General features: G+C 45.9%; 1 protein-coding gene across 2 annotated transcripts in view; it reads right to left on the bottom strand.

Annotated features, from left to right (window-relative positions):
• Nucleotides 1-14909, bottom strand: part of UXS1 (UDP-glucuronate decarboxylase 1) — a 96981-nt gene that overhangs the window by 67507 nt on the left and 14565 nt on the right. The gene's annotated exons all lie outside the window — the stretch shown is intronic.

The raw sequence follows: 14909 nt of genomic DNA, 5'->3' as shown, positions 1-14909 counted from the left end.
TGGAATACCTCTTGTGGGGTCTGGAGTTCAACTATGCTTGTGTTTGGATAAACAGTATGTCCTCAACCTTTGTTTGAGGAAAAGCCAGGCAGGAGAATCAAAGAACTACAGGCCTGAAAGAGATCCCAGGGCTTGGTGCAACCTCTTTCTTTAGATCTCTATGAAACCAAAACCCAGAGAAGTTAAATAACGGGCCGAAGCCATGGCTTAACCTCACCTGGAAGTCCATCATCTCTCAGCACTTACCACGTCTCTCTCATATTCCAGTTTCCGGTCGGCTGGCCTGCCTCCTTGATCATAGACACCCGGAAGGTGGGTCATCATGTGTACACAGCTGGTGCCCAGTAAATGTGCACAAATCAGCCCCAGCTGCAACAGTGACGTCCTGCCATGGCTGACTTTGAAACATACTACCAGACCACGAGCGCCCACGTGACGTCACGGAACAGAGGATTACTTCATAAGGAAACCTTCTGCGTGAATGAGTGGTTCTAATATTGTGTACGCATTCCTGCTTGTTTGTTTTATATTTTTATTTTATTTTTGAGACAGAGAGAAACAGAGCATGAACGGGGAAGGGTCAGAGACAGAGGGAGACACAGAATCTGAAACAGGCTCCAGGCTCTGAGCTGTCAGCACAGAGCCCAACGTGGGGCTCGAACTCACAGACCGTGAGATCATGACCTGAGCCGAAGTTGGACGCTCAACCGACTGAGCCACCCAGGCGCCCCTACGCATTCCTGTTTGGCTCTTATGTAGTCACTCCCCAAATGGTGAACACCTCCTCAGGGCCAGGTGCTCTTACATGCTGGGGAAAGAGAGAGAGCAAAGACAAAGACCCTCCCCATCCCGGGGATGGTGATTCTGTGAGCTGGGAAAGGCATTAAGGTTAGTACCTACTCTGAGGTACCTTCTTATGGTCATCCTCTGGTACGTAGTAGGGTTTAACAAATATTTACAGAATAGGACTTAACTTCCCAAAATCACATTTCGCTGATTCCATAAAAGCACATTCCCCTCCGAAAGGAGGAAGCAACTAATACATAAGACTGCAATAAATAACTAAAAGTGGCAAAAATGCAAGAAATGGGAGAAATTAAAATAAGTCCATACTACATTCCTTATTCATTAAAAAAAATAATGTTTTTTACCTTTGGACCATGTGATCTTACTTTTGAGTATTATCCTCAGGATACACATTTATACACAGGAAAGTTGCCCTCACAAATCATGGCTTTATTTATACTAAAAAGGGGGGGGAGGGAAAAATCAAAATATCCTATAATGGGGAAACTGTTATATAAATTATGATACAGCCATTCAATGAAATCGCAAAGCCATTAAATATCACTGTGACTTTTATCAAACAGAGAAGAAAATAACAAGTGTCGGCAAGCATGTGGAGAAAAGGGAACCATCATGTACTGTCGGTGGGAATGTAAACTGGTGCAGCCACTACGGAAAACAGTAAGAGGTTCCTCAAAAAATTAAAAATAGAAATACCATATGATCTAGCAACTCCATTTCTGGGTATTTATCTCAAGGAAACAAAAACGCTAACTGGAAGAGATATGCATTCTCAGGTTCACTGCAGCATTACTGACAATAGCCAGGACACAGACACAACTCAAGTGTCCATCACTGGATGCGTGGAATATTATTCAGCCATAAAAAGACACACACACACACACAAAAAAGGAAATCCTGTCACTTGAGGTAACATGGATAGACTCTGAGGGCATTATGCTAAGTGAAATAAGTCAAAGACAAACACTGTATGATCTCACTTATACGTGGAATGTTAGAACAAAACAAGAAACCAAAGTTGATAGATACAGAGAATACATTACTGGTTGCCAGAGGTGAACATGTAGGTATTGGTGAAATGGGTGAAGGTAGTCAAAATAAAAAAGTCCTGGGGATGTCATTTAGAACATGGTGACTACAGTTAATAATATAACATTGCATAAGTGAAAGTTGCTAAGAGTGAATCTTCAAAGTTCTCATCATACACACAGTGTAAGTATGTGATGTAATGGATGGTAACCAGAGTTACATAACATATATTATATATTATGGGTATTTATATATAGTATATATATAGTGTATATAGTGTATTTATATATAGTATATATATATATATAAATACATATTATGTAATATGTACTAACACATTATATATTGCTATGTTACTAAATAATACTGTTACATGTCAATTATATCTCAATTAAAAATATAACTGAAAATACATTGTAACATGGTAATGCAATTATGACCATTTCGGATGAGAAAATACACATGCAGTATGACTTCCACTACTAAGAACCACGTAGAATAAAAAGATGGTCTGAAGATGCCAAAATATTGTTCAAATGGTGACATAATCGTTTATTTTTCCATGCATCTATGTTCCTTCCTACCTTGTTTTCTAAAAAAGGAGGGAAAAGATTTCCAAACCTTTGCTGAACTCTTTGCCCCCCACACCATGTGCCCCCCTTTCACGTGCCCCCCCCCACTACCATGAGGTGGCCCCCACCCAGAAGACCCAGGAACATCTGGGTCAGTGGTCAGCTTGGACACCCAGCATTGTGAACCAACCAGCAGTTGCCAAACCCCATGGATCCTGTTCTCCACTATGTATCTCAAATAAACACATCCTCTCATTTTGGCTTTAGGATTCTGCTGCTTGTCAGAATATGCCAGGAAGCAGTCCCTCTCTGGCTGTGGAACCTCAGGAGGGGGGAAATTAATTATCCATTCCTTAAGATGCCTTTAGGATAGATAACACCTTTGACAGCCTTTTCAAATCATTCCATGGTTACTAGTTTATTCGGTTTCTTTTTAACCTTTTCTTGAGTGGGTTTAAAATGTCTCAGAGACATTTCTCAATCCTTCCATCATCCTTAGACTACCTCAGAGCACATAAGGCTGCCCCCTCTCCTAGACATCTTCTCCCTACTTGAAGTACAGACACCAGGGCTCTCAGGGCTCTCCCCTTCCCTACTGGTCCTGTATAAACACTCCTCCCCTGGGTGGCAGATGAGGACCCTGGGATCTGTCCTGAGGAATAATGCTCATGACCACATCGTTGCCACCCTTAATGAGGGGATAATAATGGCCATCATGGCTAATGCCCAAACCTATTCTTGTGGCTCAGACTTCTTCCATTGGCTCCCTGCACTTGGACAAACCTCCTGCCCTTCCCAGTTCACCCCCGGAGCTTCACGAACCCCATCTCCCTCCTCACCAATCAGACCTCCACGCCCACCCCCCCCCAGGCCCCGCCCACCACTTGCAGCTTCCACCCTCCCTAAAGCAGCTCCACCTGTGGTGGTCCCCTTGGCCAGAACGCCTCACCTGAGCATTCTGTTGTTGGGAAAGCTTCTTCAACCTCCCTCCCTGCTCCAGGGGACAGGAGGAGACCCTCCATGTTGTCACAGCACCCACACTACACACCTCTTTTTAATAGGCGGTTTACAGGTGGGTTTCCCTGAACACCAAACACATGCAGCCAGCCACCAAATTAGTGGAATGGAGGAGGTAAGGAATGTTTTCACTTTATTACACTTATCCCTCGCTTAGTACTTTTATCTTCAGAAGTGTTATTACTAATTAATCTTTAAGATGTTTTTATGTCAAGTGTTTTTTGGCCTCCTTTTAAATTCTCAACAGCTACACCGCCTGCTTTGTTTTGAAGAACAAAAAGGACTCAGCACCCAGCTCAGACAAAAAACACACACAGCAGGCAGGGAAAGCTCCTGAATTACTGCAGACTCATTTCAAGGGGGGAAAACACAAGCAATTTCCAACAATTACAGAGCCTTGTTCCTGGTGTTCAGTGTAGACTAGCCTAGAACCTTGCACAGCATGGAGTTTAAAAGTTAAACATTGCTAAAAATTAATGTTGCTCTTAGAATTTTGCAACCTGCTTAAGTTAATCTGACCCACCTTACAGTGTCTCAAAAGGATCTCTGAGAATTACGAACAGCTGTATTCTATTGATGTTTGGACTAAATGGAACTAAATTAAGTCAATTACATACCATATAAGGACTCAATATTAAGAAAGGTATTTTTTAAAAAAGATAATTATGGGGCACCTGGGTGGCTCAGTTGGTTGACCGTCCAACTCCTGATTTCGGCTCAGGTCATGATCCAGTCAGGGTTGGGCTCTGCGTTGATAGCCTGGAGCCTGCTTGGGATTCTCTCTCTCCCCCTCTGCCCCTCCCCCAGTACTCTGGCTCTCTCACTCTCTCTCTCAATAAATAAATAAACTTAAAAGGAAAAAAAAGATAATCATTGGCCATCACTAACAAATGGCTTAACACCAAATTCCCTTACGCTGCTTTCAAGATATTTTAATTTATTCTAATTTTTATTGCAAAAAATACTTTGCATGCAAACTGAGGCACACTGGTTTCACAATTCTTTTACTGTCTGTATCCAAATTTCATGCTATGCAAGGAAACCCTGTTCAAGAAAATCGATCACACAGAAATTTTCATTTAGGGCAAAACAAATTGAGTGATTTTTAAGGGTATGATTAAAAATGAGTGTCTTCTCCACCAAAGAAAAAATTAAAATGCTAACTCAATGCTTCTGTGGTCTCTATTAACCTAACATGGTTTCTTAAATATTAATCAGGTATCACTTTTATTTATTTTTATTTATTTTTTTTATTTTTTTAACATTTATTTATTCTTGAGACAGAGAGAGACAGAACATGAACACGGGAGGGGCAGAGAGAGAGGGAGACACAGAATCCGAAACAGGCTCCAGGCTCCGAGCTGTCAGCACAGAGCCCGACGCGGGGCTCAAACTCACGGGCCGCGAGATCACGACCTGAGCCAAAGTCGGACACCCAACCGACCGAGCCACCCAGGAGCCCCAAGTATCACTTTCATAATGTAATTTATCAATCTGCACTCTGTGGGTCTCCACTGAATTCCTGAATGAGTTTCAGGAAGTCTTGGGAAAATCCTAGAAAGTCCACACAAAACCACACATACAAAGCTTTCAAAACTCCCCAATAAAAGTTTGGAATTTCAGAGGTGCACTGGTTTTAGAATGTTTCAGGATGAGGATAGATTCTGAGTTCTTGAATGCCAGACTTCAGTGAAGGCACGGATTCTGCACCAGCAACCCTATTCCCCTGTTTTAAGTACCGCTGTAACACTGGATCAAACCAAACTACCATTTCTGTTTCACACCTGTACATTTTCAATGGTTGAAATAGGCTTCTCAATGTTTTGTTGGGCATTCTGATCACCATTTTCACCTAGAAAGCACATGTATTTTTGCCCTAAGTCAGAGGCAGAAGAATGAATTAGGAAAGCTGCTCTCTGGCCCAGCTAATGGGCACAAACCTGTATGACACACAGTATACCCCATGTGCCGGCAGGCGAGGACAGCCAGACACGCTATAAACCAGCATGCCAGGGGCTCACCGACTCAGGTTGGTGATGTTAGGACAGTACAACCACACGGAGAACCCATGCAAGATTTGCCCTCTGTCTTCGATGTTTGCTAAAATCCTTTCTGGCTCATTCACCAGCCAGCCAGCCAACAAAATTGGTGCCTGCAGATGCGGAGGGCTAAGACCCTGTGCATAACTTCACCTGTATGGTAGGCAACATACACATGATGGTCAGCGAGAACCAGAGGAGGAGGTGAGGCTCAGCTGGCAAGAAGCAGTAGGGTCCACCTGGAACCACAAGGGGAAACAGCTTGACCCCGTTCATGCAGGAAAAGGTGGAGCGCCAGCCACCTACAAAATGATGGGGAACCCGGATCATAAACAGTCCTTCAAAGACGGGGCAGTGGGGAGAAATGGCATGCCCACAAACTGCAGTAGGAGAGGACAGTCATCAGCATAAATGTAGGTCTGTTTTTAAAAATGCAAACATTTAGGGGCACCTGGGTGGCTCCGTCAGCTAAGTGTCCAACTCTTGATTTTGGTTCAGGTCACGATCTCACGATTTGTGAGATTGAGCCCCAAGTTGGGCTCTGAACTGACAGCATGGAGCCTGCTTGAAATTTTCTTTCTCCCTCTCTCTCAGCCCCTACCCTGCTTACTACGCTCTCTCTCAAAACAAATAAATAAACATTTTTTAAACATGCAAACATTTACATATTGAGCCCCTGCTAGAAGCCAAGCACTGTATGAGGTCTTGCAGCAAATGCTCCTAATCCATGGTGCCCTTTGGACTGAAAAGGTTCTGTGAGACCTAACAATGGTTAAGAATTAGCAGGGGGAAGGGAGAGAGTGGAGTGAGGGTCTGTCTTCTCTAGTCTCAAGGGATCAAATCTGGCTTCCCAGAGCCTGTGAGGCCCTACAGACCTCCTGAAACAGAATCTCTGCAGAGGAGCCTGGGCACTGCATTTTTTCAAGTGCCCCCTGGGGAAGGTAGAGAGCCCGGCCCTAAGGGATCTGGTGACCTGCCATAGCCACACCTCACCTTTGCCCGCCTATCTGCTTGTACAGTCCAGGCTCAAAACACCCTGGTCCCTCGTAATTTCTCCAACATGCCAAGGCTGTTCCTCCTGCCTCAGGGCCTTTGCACTTACTCTTCGCCCAAATGCCTCCTTAACTTGCCTCCTTCAGTTCATCTAGGTATTGGCTCAAGTTACCTCATCAGTGAGGTCTTCCTGACCAGCCTATTAATAGCGTCCCCCTTCTCTCCTCCCTCCCCACACTCAACCTGCTTTCTTTTTCTTCACTGCACTTATCATCAGACAATATACCCAATGTATCTATCTATATGTGCTTGTATGTTTCCAGCCCAGAAAATGGAAGCTCCGAGACAGCAAAGACTGTTTCATTCACTACTGTTCTCTAGGAAACTGAGATGCTTCCTCGTGATATTCAGCGCTCACTCAGTATTTGCTGAAAGAATAAAGGAAAAGCTCTCCCAAATGATTAGGAATCCCAGTTCTAAGGCAGGAGTCATCAGCAAACTTTTTCTGTAAAGGGGCAGAGAATAAATATTTCAGGCTTTGTGGGCCACAGGATCTCTGAAGCCACTACTCAACTCTGCCACTGTAGTGTGGGCACAGTCATAGATAATTCACAAAAGCGTGACTGTGCTCCCACACGACTTCATTCAAGGACATGGAAATGTGAATTTCGTGTGTGATGAAATAGGATTCCTTTTTTTTTTCCTTTTCTTCAACCGTGTAAAAATTGTTGAAACTTTCTCAGCTGAAGGGTGGGCTAGATTTGGCTCACGGTGCATAGTTTGTCGTTCTGTGCTCTACAAGAAGTAGAGGCTGCCATCGACCCAGTTCTGGGGAGCAGAGGGGGGACGAGAGGTCACCGAACTCTGAAGATGCGGGCTGCATACAGGCAGGGACATCTACTGGCCTGTGCAGGGGATGCCCTCGGAGGGGTGGGGGTGGGGGGGGGAGCAATGCTAGCAGAAATACCCTGGGGAGGGAAAGATGAAGGTGTAGGGTCACGTGGGCCATGAGGGCTTTCCTGACAAGCTCCCCATGGGGATTTTCTGTTAATGAACCAAACGTGGGCACCCCTGGTTACCCTTCCTAGCATTCCCAGACAGCGGGGCTATGGTTAGTGGGCGACCAGCTCAGAGTGTGATGCAGGGCAGCTGTGTTCTGGCCTAACAGGAAGTAGGGGTGTGAGGGACAGATGGGTTGAGAATGGAGAGGACAGGAGGGGACAGGCGGTGTATCAGGGTGGGGGTGGCGAATGGGTGTTATAAGGAGATGGTTGGGGGAGGGGACCATGCTCTGGGATTAGCACATATTCCCTTGGATGCATCCTGTAGTGATCCAGGCTAAAGATGTCTACTAAGCAAGTAGAAACAGAAGCCTGGAGCTGGGAAGGCCAGCGCCAGCCAGAGGTGCAGGTAGGACACCTGCTTGTGACTCATATGTCAGAGGTTCGAGAGAACGTGGCACGGACTGCTGCATACAGCCAGGTGATGGCCACAGCCCTGGGGAATCTCGTGACAAGGCCAAGGCCTGTGACCAGGAAGCACAGCGATGCCAGTGTCACCGCCAGTGGCCGCCCACGGGCCTTTCTTGCTCACTGTTTCTAGTCACAAGGTCATGCTATTATCTCCATTTCACAGCTGAAGATAGGAGCCACGAGGAGTCTCATGGGACTTGCTCAAGGTCACAAGGCCAATGACAGCCCTCACTCCCCCAACACTTCCAAGTGTGAGGCCTCATTCCCAGGCCCCAGAGTCACCCCCATCTCTGGTGAAAAAAGACATCTTGATTTTGTTTTTTTCTTGTCCTGTCCTCCAAGCTAATTCCCCAGCCTCAGCGGCCCTGTGTGTGGCGTGTGCTCCAACTAAAACTGAGTGACGCTGAGGTCATGAGTCCTAAGGAGGGCAACAAGCCCATGAGTGCTGAAGATGCTCCCTATTTCAGCAGAGTGTGCAGCTATTCCCATCCCCGCTTGCTCAGGTCAAGGAAACTCTAATTTAGAGAAGCATTCAAATCAGAAGCCCTGTACAATACCAGGCACCTGGAGCTCATGGAAAGTGAGTCTTACTGGCAGAGGAAGTTCCAGCCACGCTGAAGTACATCAACACGGCTGCACGCATTCTGTGACTCTGTTTACTGTTCCTCTCAAGGTTTTCTGAGCGTGTTAACTACAACAGAACGCCTCGTCTGGGCTATGACTCACTTTGTGCCAAGTGCTCACTGCAAAGCTGTATGGTGTCATTGTGTTTTGTACACAGTGCCTCCCTGGCGGCACTGAAGACCTGTCCAAAAATTCTTGGACACGCCTCCTGTCAGGAGGTGGGGCGTGTGCGTCCTCCCCTTGAATCTGGTGGACTTGTGACCCTCTCCAGCACAGGGGAGGGCAGAGGTGATGCCATGTGGCTCTTGGACTGGTCGCAAACAGCGTGCCCTTCCGCTAAGTTTGCTGGCACACCGGCTCTGGGGGCCCTGGGCCGCTGTGGAAGAGGCCTGATCACCCCGCTGGCAGACAGGTCACCTGCCGGGGCTAACAGCCAGTCCTAGCTGAGCCGATCCTCAGAGGCAAAGATGTGGCAGCAAAGAAACCTCCAGGAAGTAGATTCTCCAGCCCCAGCCGTTTGAGTCATTCCAGCTGAAGTTCCGGAGAACTTCTGCATTTCCAGAAAACTTGTGCAGAGAACATCTGCATTTCAAATTCCTGACCCACTGCTTTATTACATAGCATACAAAACGGCTGCTATTTTATACCACTAAGTTTTGAAGTAACTGGTAAAGCAGTACAACGTAAATAGAAACGAAACAGACAAGTATGTCCCCAGCCCTTTCGTCTACCGATGGGGCAGACCTCGACTCGACCCAGGGTACAGGATTTAACTCCTCCCCACTCGACGTATCCCCTACCAAGTGCATGTGTACCCTTCACCGCGTGCAAGCATGGCTTTGCACAGACTCGTCGCCTTGGTAAGACCCTGGGTCAGTGCTACAGTCGTGGGGAATCCCTCCCTCCCCAACCACCCGGGCTGCCTGCCTCCGCCTGAACAAAACTTTTTTTTTTTTTTTTAATTTTTTTTTCAACGTTTATTTATTTTTGGGACAGAGAGAGACAGAGCATGAACGGGGGAGGGGCAGAGAGAGAGGGAGACGCAGAATCGGAAACAGGCTCCAGGCTCCGAGCCATCAGCCCAGAGCCTTACATGGGGCTCGAACTCACGGACCGCGAGATCGTGACCTGGCTGAAGTCGGACGCTTAACCGACTGCGCCACCCAGGCGCCCCTCAAAACTTTAAATGTACTGAGGAAAGATGCATCCTTGCTCCCAGCCATGAGCCTCAACAATCCTAGTACCAGGAGACAGCAAATATCTGACTCCCCTTGGGTAGCCTTGGAAGCTTTTCAAACAAGAATACACATTACTTTTTCTTTCATGCATTACTCTCGTAAGAAGAAAAGTATTAAAAGTGTTTAAATGGACTGGAAGGTCAGATTAGGAGATCTTCTTCTGTTTTTAATTCTTCAAACAAGAAGCCACTGAATGGGGATCCTTGCTTTCTGCCTGACCTGAAGGAGTCTAGCTCCAAAGCCTGAACGCTGGGCAGCCAGCCAGGTCTGTCACTGTCCTAAGCAGTTACACAGGACGAAAACTGCGCCACAGGAAAAGGATAGATACTTGGGGTGGCCAAGCAGACCCCAGTAACTGGCAGGCTTCACAGGCCTCACGGAGAGCACCTGCTTATCGGACCTCCCTGCGACACTAGCTCTCTTCTGGGCCCTCCCGGAGGCCAGGCTGCAGGGACAGCACCTTCTAGAGCCTGCCCTGTGTTCCCTGCATTCGAGGCTGGCAGGTCCCGAACTTGAGCTGTAAAACACTTGAAATGATTCTGACCTCCTCACAGGCTTACCTAATAAAAGCGTACCAACATTCCCATGGGAAAAAATTTTGTCCCAAGAAGTTCCTTTTTTTTTACAAAGTGGTTAAAAAGGCAAGAAAGCATGGGCTTTACACAGGACATCTGGTCCTCCAAAGAGTATTTACGTGTTAAAAATGTCGATATTAAGTGAGAACAGAAACTTAGTAGAACCAACATTTTTGCCTTTTAAAACTATATACATGTTTAAAACTACCCACAAGTGTATTCACAGAATACGTTTCTATACTTTTCTATTAATTTCTACATCTTGCAAGAAGAAAGTGTGAAATATGTTTTTTTGGTCTGGAGAGGACATTGAGTTTCTTCTGTCCCTTCCAGGTAGGGCAGCATCACAGCCTGCAAAGCACAGGGTGACCTATTAAATTCTCCCAAACTGGTGAGAAAAACTTGAAATCCAAAACGATTAATTCAATTATCATCTCAAGAAACTACTATTCTGTTTTAAAAGCCCAGATAAGGGGCACCTGGGTGGCTCAATCAGTTAAGCCTCCGTCTGTCTGACTTCAGCTCAGGTCATGATCTCGCAGTTCATGGGTTCCAGCCCCATGTTGGGCTGTGTGCTGTCAGCTCAGAGCCCAGAGCCTGCTTCAGATTCTGTGTCTCCCTCTCTCTCTGCCCCTGCCCCACTTGTGCTCGGTCTCTGTCTCTCAAAAATAAAATAAATGTAAAAAAAGAAAAAAAAATTTTAAAGCCCGGATGAGAGAAACACTCTTCCATGGGGACTCTCCATAGGTGGGCAGGACAAATGGTTGTTTAGAACAGAGCTACACGAAGTGTGTCCCTGAGCAGTGGCAGGAGCATCATGTGGGGACTTGTCTGAAATGCCTAAGGCCCAATGAGGGCTTCAGATCAGAAACTCTGGGGTGGGGCACAGCCACTGGGTTTTAACAAGGGCTCCAAGTGATGCCAGTTGCCCTACAATCTGAGCACCTCTGCAGGAAATGGCCTCCCTTTGATCTTCTCCCATGTTCACATTCTCAGACACCCCATGTTTCGTTAAGAGGACAACAGAGTTGGGGCGCCTGGGTGGCTCAGTCGGTTAAGCATCCAACTTCAGCTCAGGTGACAATCTCACGGTTCATGAGTTCGAGCCGTGCATCGGGCTCTGTGCTGACAGCTCGGAGCCTGGAGCCTGCTTCAGATTCTGTGTCTCCCTCTCTCTGTCCCGCCCCTGTGCTTGCTCTCTCAAAAATAAATAAACATTAAAAAAAAAAAAAAGTCCTGAGCATGCGCTCCCTATATATATGTACATGCACACTGTAAAGGATGAAAAAGAAGTGCATACACACACACACACGCACATAGATGTTCCAGAATTTCGGGGCACCTGGGTGGCTCAGTCAGTTAAGTGCCCAATTACTGATTTCAGCTCAGGCCATGATCTTGACATTCGTGAGTTCGAGCCCCACGTTAAGCTCCATGCGAGTAGAGTAGAGCCTGCTTGAGATTCTCTCTTTCTCTCTGCCCCACCCCTGATCTCTCTCTCAAAGTAAACAAACATACTTTAGAAAAGTTCCAGAATTTTTCACTGCCCCCCGCCATGTGAAGGAGGGTTCCACAGGGCACACCCTCCCCCACCCTAATGCCAGCTACGCGGGATGCACGGCTCATCCCCAGTATCCTGGCCTCCACTCCTCCATCTGTCATGAATAGGCCAGCACGGTTCCGAACATACTCAAACCTCCCTAGGCTTCCTACCCCACCGAATGTCTTAGGGATTCTTACATCATATTTCCACTTCCCACTTAGGAAATAATCAGTGCCTTATAGATGGTCTGACGTCTCTGATAGAAACCAAGTTGTTAAGATAAAGTTTGTTTAGGAATGGGTCGCTATGAGCTTGACCCAGCACACTTAGGGACAGAGCCTCTGTGTTACATTCACTGCACAGCCAAGTCCTGACATAATCACAGCATTTGACTTTCTCCCCAAAGGGGTTATTGCTCCCTCCCTTTGGTTCCCCCATGCCCAGGAGGAGTGCCCTCACCAAATGCAAGCCAATCCCTGGGTTCTCTCTGCCTGTCCTCCTGGGAAGGACACCTGAGGGACCCTTCTGCAGCCCCCTCCAGCTTTACTCACTGCCCTTTCATGCTCTCCCCCGGCACAGTAACACTGAACCTTGATGTCTGAGTGCACTGTGCTTGCACTGACTTCAAATCCTGGCCCTGTTCTTCCCCTTTTCACGGAGGCCCTCCCAACCCTCCACTTCTCTGGGTCAGGTGACTCTCTTCTGTCGTCTTTCTAAGCCCTATGTGGGCCTTACCATCCCTCAGAGGCCCTCTCTGACCCTTTCTTGGTACCACTGCAGAGCTTTATACCTGCTTCTGTCTCTACCTCCTCACCAAGGTCACCGAGGTCAAGGCCCCTGTCCTGTCCATCCTATCACTCTGCGACATGAACAATGTAGCAGAATGAAAATTACAATCGAACTTCCACACACTGACCTTGAAAACCCAAGACAGTCTTTAAAGTAAAGCTTTAAGGGGCGCCTGGGTGGCTCAGTCGGTTGAGCATCCAACTTCGGCTTAGGTCATGATCTCACACTTGGTGAGTTCGAGCGCTGTGTTGGGCTCTGGCCTGGAACCTGTTTCAGATTCTGTGTCTCCCTCTCTCTCTACCCATCCCTCACTAGCACTGTGTCTCTTTCTCTCTCTCAAAAATCAATAAAAACATTTAAAAAAATAAAGCTTTAAAAGTCCAAATATTGAGTTATCTGTAACAGGTGTCACTCTTATTCAAGAAAGCTGTAAGAACAAGAGTTTGAAAGGAAAGAACTCTCCCATTGAAAACTTCAGCCATGCAAAACCTTCCTTTAAATGAGGACAGCCTATGATACATACATCTATCACTGAGATCTAGGCAACCATTTAGATTTTTGAATGAAATCTGTGTTAAAAGATTTTTTCCATATATTAAATACAAAAGCAAATCACAGAAAATCCATAGTATAAAAACATTTACATTTCAAAAACACCTAAATATATTTTATGAACACATAATGCACAGGAAACTATCTAGGTGATTCATACATACATCTAAATTGTCAACAAGTAACAGACAGGAAGGGAAACAGGGTTAGCTAGAAGGGGGAGGAGCAGGGAGAGGATCTTCCAAGTGCTTCCATACTGTTAGGATGTTAAAATTATGAATTAAAAATAGACCCCCAAAGACACATATCAATGCCCTCTGCACCTTACTATCCAAACGTAAATTACCCTTAACCACTGAAAACCTTTCTTTCCTCCAGATTCAATTCAGCTGGGTACTCAGAGGCAACAACCTATCAACAGAAAGATAACATGGTATTTACCGCGATACTTGTAACAACTATGTGTCTATTTCTTGCAGCTGGAATTAAAATACATTTTGTTTCCAAATCTTCACCTGAGAAAACCACTACTGCCTCTTCAGGAAAGGAGGCAATAAATTTGTAAACTCGTTCCACTCAAACATATTCTCAAGGTTCTACTGCATGGTATTATATTCAATTAAGTAAACATTCAAAAACCGCTTAATCTGCACAAGACAGTAACATAAAATCTGGAGACACAGGTGCGAATAAGATAGAAAAATGCCAGACCACCCCAGAAAGCAAACATGCACTTGGATTCTTCAATCTTCGCCTAAGGCTACCAAATAAGGGCATCTCCTTAGTTTTCTGACAAAAAGAAGAAACAGATTAACTAAAGAAAAAGGAGAGCAACAAAGGGTGAATCCTTCCCAGTCCAGCCCAGCAACACTGCTATGGGCAGGAGAGATGAAAGCATGCCTTTACCATCCCTGTAACAGATCACAAAGCCTAAATCACAATCGCAGACCTCACTTCTCAGGATTCACCCTGAAACTGACCCAGAGTTCTTGCCCTCTGATCAATTACTACCCAGTGGGAACAGAAGTCCATAGAAAGCCTGCATTTCCAGACCCTAGCACAGAGCAGGCCACTCAATAAACATTTGCTGCCCAAGTAGATGATGAATCTGCTGAAAACTAACAAGCAACAGCTTGGTTTCCTTTTCAACTAACTTCCAATGAGCATCACTGATTAGGTCTGATAGTAAGCTTGGTTGGATCTATTTTTAGATTGCCGCAGGCAAAGAAACCCGGAAGAAAAGGTTTGTTTTTTTTTGTTTTGTTTTGTTGTTTTTTGTTTTTTTTTTAAGTAGGTAGGAAGGAAAGGACAGTTCAGACTCTTCACCACAACTTCCAAATGGAGGAAGGAGCCTTCATGTGGCCAAACCCAGAATGTGAAACTATGACAGAACACATAAAGGTGTGGTAACCGTTTTTAGAAAGTAGAACACTATGATTAAGAACAAGACGGAAAAAGAAAATGTGTATATGTGAGGATCAGTACAAAGCATGAAGGAGAAACTTTTTAAAAATGGAATATAACTTTGGGGGAAATTCTGCAGCTTGCTGTTAAAAGTTGCTGTGTCGAGGGGTGCCTGGGTGGCTCAGTAGGTTAAGCATCCGACTTTGGCTCAAGGTCATGATCTCACAGTTCGTGAGTTCGAGCCCCGCATGGGGC

The sequence above is a fragment of the Leopardus geoffroyi genome, chromosome A3, assembly GCF_018350155.1.
Source record: "Leopardus geoffroyi isolate Oge1 chromosome A3, O.geoffroyi_Oge1_pat1.0, whole genome shotgun sequence".
NCBI classification, from domain to species: Eukaryota; Metazoa; Chordata; class Mammalia; order Carnivora; family Felidae; genus Leopardus; species Leopardus geoffroyi.
The sequence above is the reverse complement of the archived record's forward strand: the minus strand, read 5'-3'. Positions and strand labels throughout refer to the sequence as shown.